Genomic DNA, 12,491 nt, shown 5'->3' with positions numbered 1-12,491 from the left:
TTCAGATTATGTCCATTAACAAACAGTGAACTCAATAAATACCTTGTACATAAAAAAGTGTTCAATAAGAAAATAACCTTAGCAAAGTAGACTTTTTAGGTCCTCTAATTCCCCAAGTTTCAAATAAATATTTAAGTGTGACCAATGTTCTCAAGAAGATTGTGGACTTAAATAGCTATTATAAAGCTTTTCAAATACAAAGGTTGAAACACAGAGTTTGGGTAGGGAGGAATCTTTTTATATGTAGTTTAGCAGTATATAATGTATTACATATTCTATTCCCAGAGCACACAAGATAATATACATTTTTTTAAAAAACAACCACTGCAAAGAATTCAACATAAATGCTAGGTCTATACATACAGCTATTTAGGAGAAAACGGACAGATGGTTGAAACAATTAAGTCAATTTTCATTCAGAGATCTGCTCGATTGTGTATCAGCATACTCTCAAAGAATTGAAAACCCTTAGACCTCTAAACAGGCGTGGGGCCAAGGACCTTGGCCATCTGAAGGTTCACTGAAAAATCAACTTACAAAAGCCAGATCAATAGGGGAAAAGACACACAACTTTATTTAACGTGTTATACAGGAGAGCCTTCAGAATGAAAACCCAACCCCCTGGTGGGGTACAGAACTGTGTATACACCTTCTAGAAATTGGAGAAAGAATGCAGGCTCAGGGCATGGCCAAAACCAGGTTACAGCAGTAAATCAGGTTTTAGCTGCAAGACAGGTTATGCAAGGAGGCTTGGCTAGCAAAAGCGATCTTGTTATGTAGATGAACCTCACAGGTAGCACCCCTCAGAAAGCAGAGATGGCAAATGTCTCTTTCAGATCTGTAAGGTGTCAGACTTCATTCATCCTTCCCAGATGCGGACAAGAGAAAGCCTGGCTGCATTAATGCATATTTTCTATAGATGCAAATTTCCCCCACTAAAGACGGCTTTGCAGGGCGACTTCTGTTTGCTGATCCTCCAACAGCCATCTCAAAATATGTCAAAAAAATATATTTGGAGGTAAAATATTTTGATTTCCTAAAATATTAGATTTTCCACAGGATATGCCTTCACAGTGTCCCATAAGGCGCATTCGCCATTATTACTTTGCCCTTGTCACAGCCCTTTGGTCTTCTTCCTTCAACTCTCAAAAATCAGTATGAGCCACAATCACCTGCAACTGTTTGGCATGTTTCCAAGAAATAAGATACTCCGCACAGTTAGTTTACTTACACAGATCCTTATTTACTTTTATTAAGCAGATTGTAGCCAGGTCAATGTTCAGATGTAGAAGGGAAATGCACCAACTCTTAATTATACACCTCTCCCTAGGAAGGGAAAGGACAAGGGACTGAGAACCCCTAATTGTTTTTATATATCCCTACCTGCTTTATCTATTTGATCAGTTTAGACACATATGAGTGATATTCCCAAGTTAAGCTATTGTTACAATAAACATCGTATACACCAGACTTCCAGATTCACACCATGCACCACTCAGATTATGTCCTTCCTCAAAGAAAAAACAACAACAACAACAAAAAACACTCTTGCCTGCCCCAAAAACCTATTAAAATACAATACAGCAAAAGCATAAGAAACTGTGGGGGTCATAGGCTTCTGGCTCCCTAAAAGTTCACTAAAATCACTGACATGAGACAGTTTGATTCACAGGAGAAAAGGCATATTTAATGTGTAAGCACGGGAGCCTTCAGAAGGAAAACCCAACTTCCCAATGAGGCACAGAAGTTTATATGACATCCTGAAGTTACAGGGAGAACGAGGGCTTGGATCCTGGTAAAACAGGTTACGAGAAGGAGAAGAGGAGGAATTCTATTGAGGGAATCAATGATAACCAGAGAGAATGACTGGATAGGGAAACAGAAATTAACTTCTCAATAGTTCTTTTTGGAATTTAAATGATCTGTGGAGGTAGTCTTTATCTTGAATTGGGTCTGTTCAGGTATGGTGAGATTTTTGGTCCTTTCTGCAATGGATAATGAAATAACAGGGAAAGAAGCAGGGATAATTGTTCTCTTTGTTGGGGGGATGGGGGTGTCAGTCCTATCTCTGTAGATAGGGGAAAAGTCTCTCCAGGAACTTTTTGATCTCTAAAGCCTTTTAATTTAAAATACTCATTTTACCAGGGAGCCATATATTGGGGTGAAGTTCTTCAGAATATTTCAAACCTATAGTCCTAAAAAGACTAAATTTACTGGAAAAAAAAACTGATACTAAGCTTTTGAATTAGAATAAATATCATTTAAAGTTGAAAGATTAGTTTTCCCTGCTTAAAAACTTAATTTTGTAGGCCGGGCTCAGTGGCTCATACCTATGTAATCCCAGCACTTTGGGAGGCCAAGGCGGGTGGATCACCTGAGGTCGGGAGTTTGAGACTAGCCTGACCAACGTGGAGAAACCCCATCTCTACCGAAAATACAAAAAAAATTAGCTGGGTGTGGTGGCGCATGCCTGTAATCCTAGCTACTCGGGAGGCTGAGGCAGGATAATTGCTTGAGCCCAGGAGGCGGAGGTTGCGGTGAGCCAAGATCACACCATTGCACTCCAGCAGCCTGGGCAAGAAGAGTGAAACTCCGTCTAAAAAAAAAAAAATTTACTTTTGTATTAAGCTATAGTGTTTTTGCTAGAAAACTACTAAAAAAACTATAGTTAGGAAATACATCTCTGGAAAAACAAAAATTAACTATAAATACTGAGTCTGCTTACCCTGATAATAACAAAATAATAAATGCCTATGGTCTGTATTTAAGGAATTCAGATTAGCAACTTAGCTACAGTTTCAATAAAGTGGACATATCCTTGGCAAACTACACTGGACTCTCCTGTTAAAATATGAACCCCTCAAAACAAACAGCCTCTATTTATAATGTTTAATGCCAAAAGTGAACCAAGTGCAAACTTCTTAATTTTAAAGTGAAATAAATGACTTGAAAGAAATATTCAAAATTCATTCTTATGTTTCTGTCATTTACCCAAGGTAAAGGAGGCAGCTGTCCAATTTTTCTGATCCCAAATACACTAATTAATCCTATCTTTATCCAATGATGTCAAACAAGTCTCTGAGAAGTAATGCTACACCCTAAAGCCAATATGGCTGATATGGCCAAAAGGTTAAAATGCATTATCATGGCCAAAAAAAGAAAAGCGTGAAAGGGAAAAACTGCAGACCTACTACACATCAAGCGGGGAGAAAAAAAAGGGTAACAATTAAGAATAGCTAACACTCTTTGAGCAACCAAAAATAAAAATAAAAAGAGAGCAAAGTCCATAGGCCTCTAGGTGGAAGTAAAGAACTAGGAGATAAACTGCAGAAAGCTAGATTGTTCTTCAACCCGGAAAATTAGAAAACAACGGTAAAAAGTCGTTGTACCTACCAGTCATTCTCTATTCCCTTCGGTTTCCTTTTTTCCTATTATTATTTCTCAGATTTCTTTCTCTCCTTAATTCTTTTTATTGAAAAGCTGTTCTCTTTTCTCCCTTCCTTCCCAGTGATCCTAGACCATCCCCCCTTCGCCCTTGTTCTCAACTGGCTGGGAAGATTCAAGAGAGGCTTCCAACCTGCTGGCAGTGACGGATGGCAGTGCAGAGGCACACAATGGCGAGTGCAGGCGCGTCACCAGCCTTGCAGCTGGCCTTCCAAAGAAAGAACCAAAGCCGAAGTCTGTCCTGAGGGAGGCTGATTTAATTAAGGTTATAGCAAAGGGCAGAACTGCCTGTGCGCTGCATTATCTGCAGAGGGCCAAAGACAATGCATGAAAACACTCCTCAAGAAGAAAAAGCCAAGAAAGTTATGTTTGCAAAATGTTGAAAGGTGGGAAAAATGAAAAGATAACAGGGATGTGTTTGAAAAACAAGCAAAGACCCGCCGAAGTTCATGATCTAGTGACGTACAGATACCAAAATGCAATGACAACAGGAAACAGAAGGAGTATGTTTTGATGTGCCTTTCACACCAGAAATATTTCAGATGAATAATGAGATGCCCAGACTGAAATAATCCAGGGCTGTTCAATCCAGCGTCACAGCAAAGTTTCTATCAATGGCAGGGCCTGGACCAGAACCCAAGTGTACTATTTCTTTCAACTGGAACACATAGCCTATTTTTAATATAATTTTAACCACTTGGAATAAAGCCTTTTCAAACAGGGAACAAGTCAGTTTTGAGCCTCTCTTATGAGAAAAGGACTCTGACAGACACTGGAGAGCCAATAGTACAAAAAAAGAAAAAGAAAAAAAAAAAAAAACATGGTTCATACTTTCAAGAAGCTCAGAGCCCAGCATTTGGGGGGAGAAAGAGTAGGGAGACAACACAAGTAAACAAGTAATTAAACTGAATGTTGAGGCAAAGAAAGTGGGCTGAGGAGGTGATTGCTTGAGTTCATCAAATCCCTACGAAAGGAATAGAGTTTAATTTTCTAAAAACCCCGGCAAATTTACTCACCCAAATGTGCACCATCAGACTATTACTAATCTCTTTCTTATTCTGCCCGTGTAAGCTAAAGTCTACCGCTGAACTCCGCCATTAAAATGACAACACACTGGCCCATAGTGACTAGAAAGTATGGGAGTGGGGGAGGGTGACAGACTACAGACGTCTTTCATATTCTTTGAAAGGGTGTCACCTGCAGGTGAGTTCCAGGCCAGAATACAAAATAGTCACAGTCCCTCTCGTCCTAGGGCATGTGAAACCTAGGCCAAACAAAAGGACCATATTACCCATTCTCAACAGTTTCCTCTACGTTCCTCAAGACTCAAGGGTGCTACAGAGTCAAAAGGCAGAACTTCTAATGAACAAGTAATTACCCAGCACTAGAGTGGCGGCTGGACTTCACTTAGCCGAATAGGGATACACTGTGGCTAGGAAGAGGGGCACAATGATGTGCACCTGTAGTCCCATCTACTTAGAGGCCGAGGCAGTTGGATGGCTTGAGGCCAGGTGTTCAAGGCTATAGTGTGCTAGGACTACTATAGAGCCATTGCACTCCAGCCTAGGTAACCTAACAAGACCCCACACCAGCCCGTCGCCAAAAAAAAAAAAAAGAAACTGGTTAGCAACAGCACAACAGGCAAACAGAGGCTATATGACAAGCCCAAGTGCCGCAAGCACTAACAGGAGGCAAGAAGAAACACTTGAAGGTTAAAGCTAACCTCAGAGTCGGCCAAGCCCAGCTCAAGTATAATATTTTTCAAATCCCCATGTAAAGTTGGTGTTATAGTGGTAGCACTGGTGGCATTAAAAAGCAATGTTAGTATGGGTGCAGTGGCTCACACTTGTAATCCCTTTGGGAGACTGAGGCCAGGATTTCAAGACCACCCTGGGCAACATGGTGAAATCCTGTCTCTACAAAAAAAAAAAATAAATAAAGATTAGCTGGGCATGGTGGTGCATGCCTGTAGTCCCAGCTACTCAGAAGGCTGAGATGTGGAAAGATAGCTTGAGCCCGGGAGATACAGGCTGCAGTGAGCTGTGATCACACCAATGTACTCCATCCTTGGTGACCCCTGAGTGAGACCCCTGTCTCAAAAAAATATAACTTTTTAATGTTATATGTTTTTTCAAACCATAACTTAAAAAAAGAGAAAAACTCAAGAACTCATTTTTCTATTTCCTCCTGAAACAGGAATCAGGCATATGTCCCTGTGTTAAACTAAATCTTTCCCATTCCTAAAATGTTAATAATTAACTTTCCAAACTTTATTGTATGCGAAAAAATGACTCATTCTTCAGGGAAGTGAATCACCATTACACAGACCATTAGGACAGCAGAAGGCTTGCAATCTCCAAAGAGCACACCAATAATTAAGTAAGGGCCCCCAAATCCATAACAATTTCACACTGGAGGGGGACTTAATCTGACCTGACCACGATATCAAATTTATGGCAGATATTCATACGTTTTAAGACACTTACATGAAACTCAGTCAGAGGTCAATTCTTTTCTCCTGGGGTCAATATGGATTGTCTTAAATTTCAACTTTTTCAGGCAACAACATCCTAATGACACTTCTAACCAGTGGTAAAGCCTTATTAAAAAATACTAGGGTTAAGAGTGCCACATTCTCTATCAGGCAAACTTTCCATAACATAAAATTCTTATCAAATATTGTGGAACTTATTGTTCAAACTACAATGGACCCTTGATACGACAAAGGTAAAAAGGTTTATCACTCATCACCATGTAATGAAAATAAATGCCTTGTTACAAATCTGGTTACTAGGTTGGCCTAATAATAACAGTTTCAAAGCGGATTTGCCTGATAGATCAAAGGACTGATTTGTTGGGAGATAGCAATTCTGTGTTTTAAGACATACATAGTTTATGAGTCTGTTTCACTTATTTTTAAAGACATTTTAATAAAAACCCTATGCTTCATTTATCTTTGTATTGCTCACAGCAACCAGTACAGTGCCTTGCACATCCTAGGAATGCAATAAAATAGTTGCTGAACATAGTTCCTGACAACCAACATTAAAGTCTTCCCAAAGCAAGTACCAGGAAAACAAAAGAACAAGCAAACGGGACCTACAGCCATAAGTTTTGAAGAAAAAAAAGAGCATGCAAACATATTCTAGTATGCTTTTATTCTGATTCACAACTCAAATCTGAACAGGGTTTCCAGAAACTTGCTTCTTATGTGCACATCTACAGTACTTTAAATGTTCATCCTGTTTATAGAAAATACAAGTAAAACTAATGTTATTTTTACACTTAGTTCCTTATTTCACAGAAATTTGTTACAAGTAACATCACCCCACCATCATGTGTAAGTAGTAGGAAATGAAAAAATACACATAGTGTCTGCCTTAAACCTGAGTGCAATGAGTTTCAAAGCCCAAATGCAAAATATCTGACCATTAAACTAATTAAATTGCTAACAAAACCAAACAGGAATAAAATAATATATCTGAGAAAGAAAAAAAAAAGTGCTGACTGGAAACAGGGACAAAGGAGTTCTTGTCCCTGCTTGGCTGTTAATTTACTATATGACCTTACCTAATTATTTAGCCTCTCTGGGTCCCAACTTCCTTGTTTTAATACTATCTTTAAGGTCCCTTCAAGCTACATGCTAAGATTCAGCATATGTAGCAGTGTCCAGAAAACTGATTTACATTCATTATTCCCCTCCGCACCCCTCCCCTGGCAAAAGGGCACAGTTCACTTGATAGTTTTAAATATCTGAGTTTGGATTTCTATCAAAGGCAATTTATTAAAATGTCAGATGGGCTTAAGTCCATTTCAAGTGGAGAACTAAAGCGAGTATTGCTTACAGATTCAAGTTTCGCCTAGACAGCAGCTGCTGCTATTGAGAGAACAGACTTTAACAATCTAGCTGAAAATTATACCTCTTTACAAATGGAGAAAACTAGTAATGGGGATTTTCATACTCTCAAAAAGGCAGATGCATAGCTTTTCTTTTTTTTTTTTTTTTTTTCCTTTTCCATATTCATCATGTTGAGAGAGAGGAAAGCAGAGGGTTAGCTTGGCTTGGGAGGCAGAGAGGAGAATGGATGTCACCGTACAAAACCAGACAAGACCCTTTCAATTGATGTACTGTACTAGACAGCCCATTCTTCTAACTAATGCTCACAATCCAAACGAAATGAAAAGATTTCCTGTGTCTGGGATGGGAAGAAGTCTGGACAAGACAGCAATACCATACAACAGTAGCTAGCTTAAAAGTGTAAAGACTCACTTTCAAGATGGGATTCAGATCATTCTGGAAAGGGCCAATATAATGAAAATCTGTAGCTGAGACCTCATTGATTAAGCTATGATTTATATCCATGCAGAGCTTTAAAAAACTTTTGAAAGTACCTTTTGATACCAGACAGCATTAGCTTGTATAGTACTTTATCATATATTAATACATAGCAAACTTACTCAAATTTAATCCCTAAAACATTCCCATAAAGCATTTTAAAACTCCTTTTTCAGGTGAAGAAACAACGTGGAAGGATTAGGGGATTTGCCCAACAGCAAATGTTTAGCAAGTGTCAGAGCCTTGTTTTAAATCTAAGTCTGACTTCAAGTCCTCCAATCTTCACCGTTTTAAGATAACACTTCTGACACTAGTTTTCAGTCCCTACTATTCTGTCTGATTTAATAAACTGCACTTCTCACAAAATTGCTCCCCCACCCCCAATCTGTTCCTTCTCTGGCTTCTTAGAGCATGCTATGCATAATTCTCCCAGACGTGCACTGACATGCACTTACTGGATCTTCTAATCGTTCATTTCCTTCTGTCCCTGACTAGGCTCATTTCTTCAATAGCAGAGACTGTCATCTCTCTCGTTTCAAACAACATAGGTATCTTCAATCCCTGTGGCCTCCCTGGTTGCAACCACTTTAACTCCTTCTCTTTACCAACATGAATGCTCCACAAAGCAGGTGTTGCTATTGCTTCCAGAGGGTCTGGACCACAATGGGTGATTAATAAGTGCTAGCTGAATGGATGGTGGGTAGGTGAATGATGCAATGCTCATATATATTTTAGAGCACACATTACAATGCACACATTTACATACAGCACTCCATGTGAGTCTAAGACCATGAATTTGGTAGTGATTATTAAGTTTCTTCTTTGCTTTCTTTCCTTTTTTTTTATTTTAGATGGAGTCTCGGTCCCGTCGCCCCAGGTTGGAGTGCAACGGCACCATCTCGACTCACTGCAACCTCCACCTCCGGGTTCAAGCGATTCTCCTTCCTCAGCCTCCCAAGTATCTGGGATTACAGGCATGCACCACCCCGCCTGGCTAATTTTTTTGTATTTTTAGTAGAGACAGGGTTTCACCATGTTGGTCAGGCTGGTCTAGAACTCCTGACCTCAGGTGATCCACCTGCCTCGGCCTCCCAAAGTGCTGGGATTACAGGCGTGAGCCACCGCGCCCGGCCTAAGTTTCCTTTCTAAAATGTGGTTTGTCTTTCTCAATTTCAGAAACTTGCCCAAAGTATGTAGCTGTAAGTAGTACCCTGTCAACTTCAAGATAATGACCCACAAGACTACATTACCCTCCAGTTTGTCTTTTCTTGATAGCAGTTTGAGGACAGCATTGATTAGGCCTATTAGACCACGGCTGAAGTGTTGCCCCATTCTGGTTTCCTGTTACGAATCTGACACCTCTAGAAAGTCACTGGTTACAGACTAGATCAAGGAAGGTGACTACTCAAATAATTAACTGTGACACAGAATACCCAGATAAGCACCATGTAAGAATTTACAGATTCTATTTCCCTGTCCACACACAGACCAGTCCTCGGCTCACTATCTCATTCACAGGTTTAAAAGAACAGGTGATGACTCAGAATTCACTTCTAATCTTAGTTTTCTGAGCCTTTAAGCACACATACATCAGACAAAACAGCATCAGGAGGACTGAACAGAAAGCCAGAAGACAGATTTCCAGTTCCACCCAAACTGATCCTCTAATGCAGGTATACAGAAGCTGGGGGAAGTCATTTCAGTGTGAAGAAGAAAGCACTCTAAAGTGCTACCCAATGTTTACTAAGCAGAGGACGTGCCTACTGCACATTCTTCTGTTTTGCCCAGAAATGCGAACTAAAAAGAACCTTTTGTATAGGTAATCAAAGACACACAACCACAGTATGATACCCAGACCAATTCTGAAAAGGACAAGCGTCCTTCAAGGGTCAAATAAACAGTAGCTCCATTCTAGCCAACCAAAAAAAGATAAGGCTAACCATTTTAAATGTGTTTTTTTAACACTGAGCCATTTCCAACAGATTTGCCTGGCTGCTCTGGGGAGTCAGGCCTCCCTGAGTTCAGGTGAAGCCTCTACCCTTTCCCCTCTCTCTAAATTCTTCTCTTTTTACCGGGAAGAGCAGCACATCTGAACACACGCAACCGTGCAGCAGCGCATCACTCTGTCACACTGAATCAAGGGGAGGGAACTCAAGGCAGTGAGTAGCTCATGTGCACATGGAAGTTTTAAAAAGTATTAGGCAGTCTATCCTTAACCCCAACTGCTGATAAAAGGAGATACATATCAAAGTCTGTTTTCCTAACCTTCTGCGGAGAATGTAAGTGAGCTGTTTCCGCTCCAGGGCGAGGTCTAGTGACACTCATCAACCCTCAGCAGAGAGCATCCAGGGAATTCAGGACCTTGGTTTTATCCCTAAGGGTGTAGCCACTAGTGCTATTAACAGCAGCACTCTAGGTCCTCACAGAGAGGGCCCCCCTCCTTTACCAGGATCTCCCAACTCTGCAGAGAAAAGCTGAGAATAGGGTCCAGGGCTAAGGCTATTCCCCAGATTTAAAGGAAGCTGTAAGCGATTTTAAAGCCTCACCTTACCTCAGCTAACAGAAAGAGAGGCAGGGGGCGGTGGGCGGAGGACCCACCAACTCAGGGGAATGGTAAAGAGACAAAGATCACCCCAAACGCACAAGCGCGCGCGCACTGAACCCGGACTGCGAAGCACATTCCATCAACCTTTCACTGTAATCGGCTTCCTGTGGGGTTTATCCCCTCACCCCATTCCTCTCCAGAAAGTTTAATGCTGTTCGCACTGACTTTGAAAGGTCCATTGTTCCCTTCCCCGTAAACGTAATGAAAAGAGAGAGGGGAGGGAAAGAAATCGAGACACCGTTCCCGAGGACCCTTTCTTCAAGAGAGGACTGACTCCTGGGGGAGTCGGGTCAATCCTAATCCAGAGATGAAACCGGGAAAGGAGGCGCACGGGGGAAGGGCGGGAGGACGTTTTCCTTTTCGGTAGAAATGCCCAACGCCGAAGCCGGCCAGGCCGCCGGGAGCAGAAAAGGTGGGCGAGACCCGGGTCTGCGCTCCCGCAGTGGCCCCCTAAGGCAGCAAACGAGGCGGAGCAGGGAGCGGGTGAGCGAGTCGCTTCTTACCTTCCCCTAACCCGCTTAGCGTCCGTTAGCTCAGGTGCCTACACAGCGGTCCAGGGAGACGGAGAGGAGCCCCTGGCGTCCTCGGGTCCAGATCTCCTCTCCATGGCCAGGAAGCCACTCGATTGCCGGAGCCCACAGCTGCCGCTCGTACGCAACTGGCAGCCGGAGCCTCTGCCCGGAGGTGAAATACTCTCCTCCCGAGAGTGACGCGCACTTCCCTCCGCCTCCGCCTCCTCCTCCTCCTGCCCCGAGCCTCGGAGGCAGGGGCCTCGGCTCGCTCTCTCCCGGAGCCGCCGCTCGGCTTTCTCTGCTCCTTCCCCTCCGGGAGGAAGAGGAGGAGAATCGTGGCCCGGGCGGCGCGGGCCTGAGCGTCCAAGCGACAACAGGGGAGGAGGCGGCGGCGCGGGACGGAGTGGGGTCCCAGGAGTCGCTCTTGTCCCCGGTCGCCGGGCGCCGCGGCTCCCTAGGGTCGCGCTCAGCCTCCGCCTGCCAGACAAGCAGCCCGGCTCGGCTGGGCCGGGAACTGTGGATTGGGCGGGCGGGCGGGCAGTGGAGAGCCAGGGAGGCGGAGGGAGAGGAGGAGCCTGCCATCAGAGGAGGCGGTGACCCCGCCGGGCCCCTCCCGCCGGCCCCGCTCCCCGCGAGCTGCGAAAGCGGAGGCTCAGCGCCACTCGCTGCCGCGCGCTGGAACAGCGCCCGAACGCACTGCCGGCGGGGCAGGACCCCAGCCAGCGCACCCCGCTGAGGCTGCAGGCTCCTTCCCTTCCCGGACGCGCACACCCAGATGAGGCTGGTACTGCGCCTGTCACTCCCTGGTTGAGCCTGACACTGCGCCCCCAAAGTACCCGGCTGAGCGTGACTGCACCCCATCAACCCTCGACTGAGTCAGACTCTGAGCCCTATCACCCGTAAAGAGATTTCCACACTCCCACAAGTGTTCTGAGAGTCCAGTCACAGCCCCCACCTGGCTAGACGCGAGCACCAGGTTCTCAGCGCTGTCAGAAGAACCAGTCTGCTCTGGGACACAGGGCAGCTCTTCTGGTCCCTTGGAGCAGCCCCAGCATCCCGCTCGCAGACCGGAATAAATATACTTAGGTCTTCCCACGCCCCCTGCCCACGCCACTCTGGAGGGGTGGCCGCTTGCAGAGGTGGCGCCGAAAGCCACGCCCCGGCCCACCCCGGTGCCAAAACGCCGCTCTGAGGACACCGGCACCGGCCCTGAAGCAGCCCTGCCGCCGCCACCCCGCCCCCTCGCTGGAGCTGCTCTCACAGCCCTGGCTCTGAGTGAGGGCGCGGCCTAGGCTGGATCACTCAGATCCACGAGGTCCCGAGCTAGTGACAGCGGCAGGACTGCCAAATCCGGGCCGTGGTCATCCTCTATTTAATTGGGAATCGGAAGTTTTCCCTCCAGGAAACTCTTTCTGTGAATACTGTACAGGTAGGATAGTTTAGTTTTCAGGGTTGTTCATTCCTCCTCCCTCAACAAACTCAGTCGTGTAACCCTAACACACCCGGCAGTGAAGGGGAATCCCCTATTTCAAGGATATTAGTTCAGGACTTCCTATAAGGAATTACCGTTTCCGAATCTTGGCTGATGATAAGA

General features: G+C 44.2%; 1 protein-coding gene across 2 annotated transcripts in view; it reads right to left on the bottom strand.

Annotated features, from left to right (window-relative positions):
* The window catches only part of CEMIP2 (cell migration inducing hyaluronidase 2), an 86,465-nt gene extending 74,522 nt beyond the window's left edge, over positions 1-11,943 (bottom strand). The window contains exon 1 of one of the 2 annotated variants that reach the window (XM_033237110.1): positions 11,853-11,943. The gene's annotated coding sequence lies outside the window, so the exon portion shown is untranslated. Of the gene's footprint in view, positions 1-10,888; positions 11,403-11,852 lie in introns of those variants that run through there. The other variant, XM_033237109.1, reaches the window with a different exon arrangement.
* Positions 11,944-12,491: the final 548 nt, after the last annotated feature.

Source organism: Trachypithecus francoisi, unplaced genomic scaffold (assembly GCF_009764315.1).
Source record: "Trachypithecus francoisi isolate TF-2019V2 unplaced genomic scaffold, Tfra_2.0 Lachesis_group16, whole genome shotgun sequence".
In the NCBI taxonomy this organism is placed as follows: Eukaryota; Metazoa; Chordata; class Mammalia; order Primates; family Cercopithecidae; genus Trachypithecus; species Trachypithecus francoisi.
Note: the sequence above shows the minus strand (reverse complement) of the source record. Positions and strands in the feature narration are given on the sequence as shown.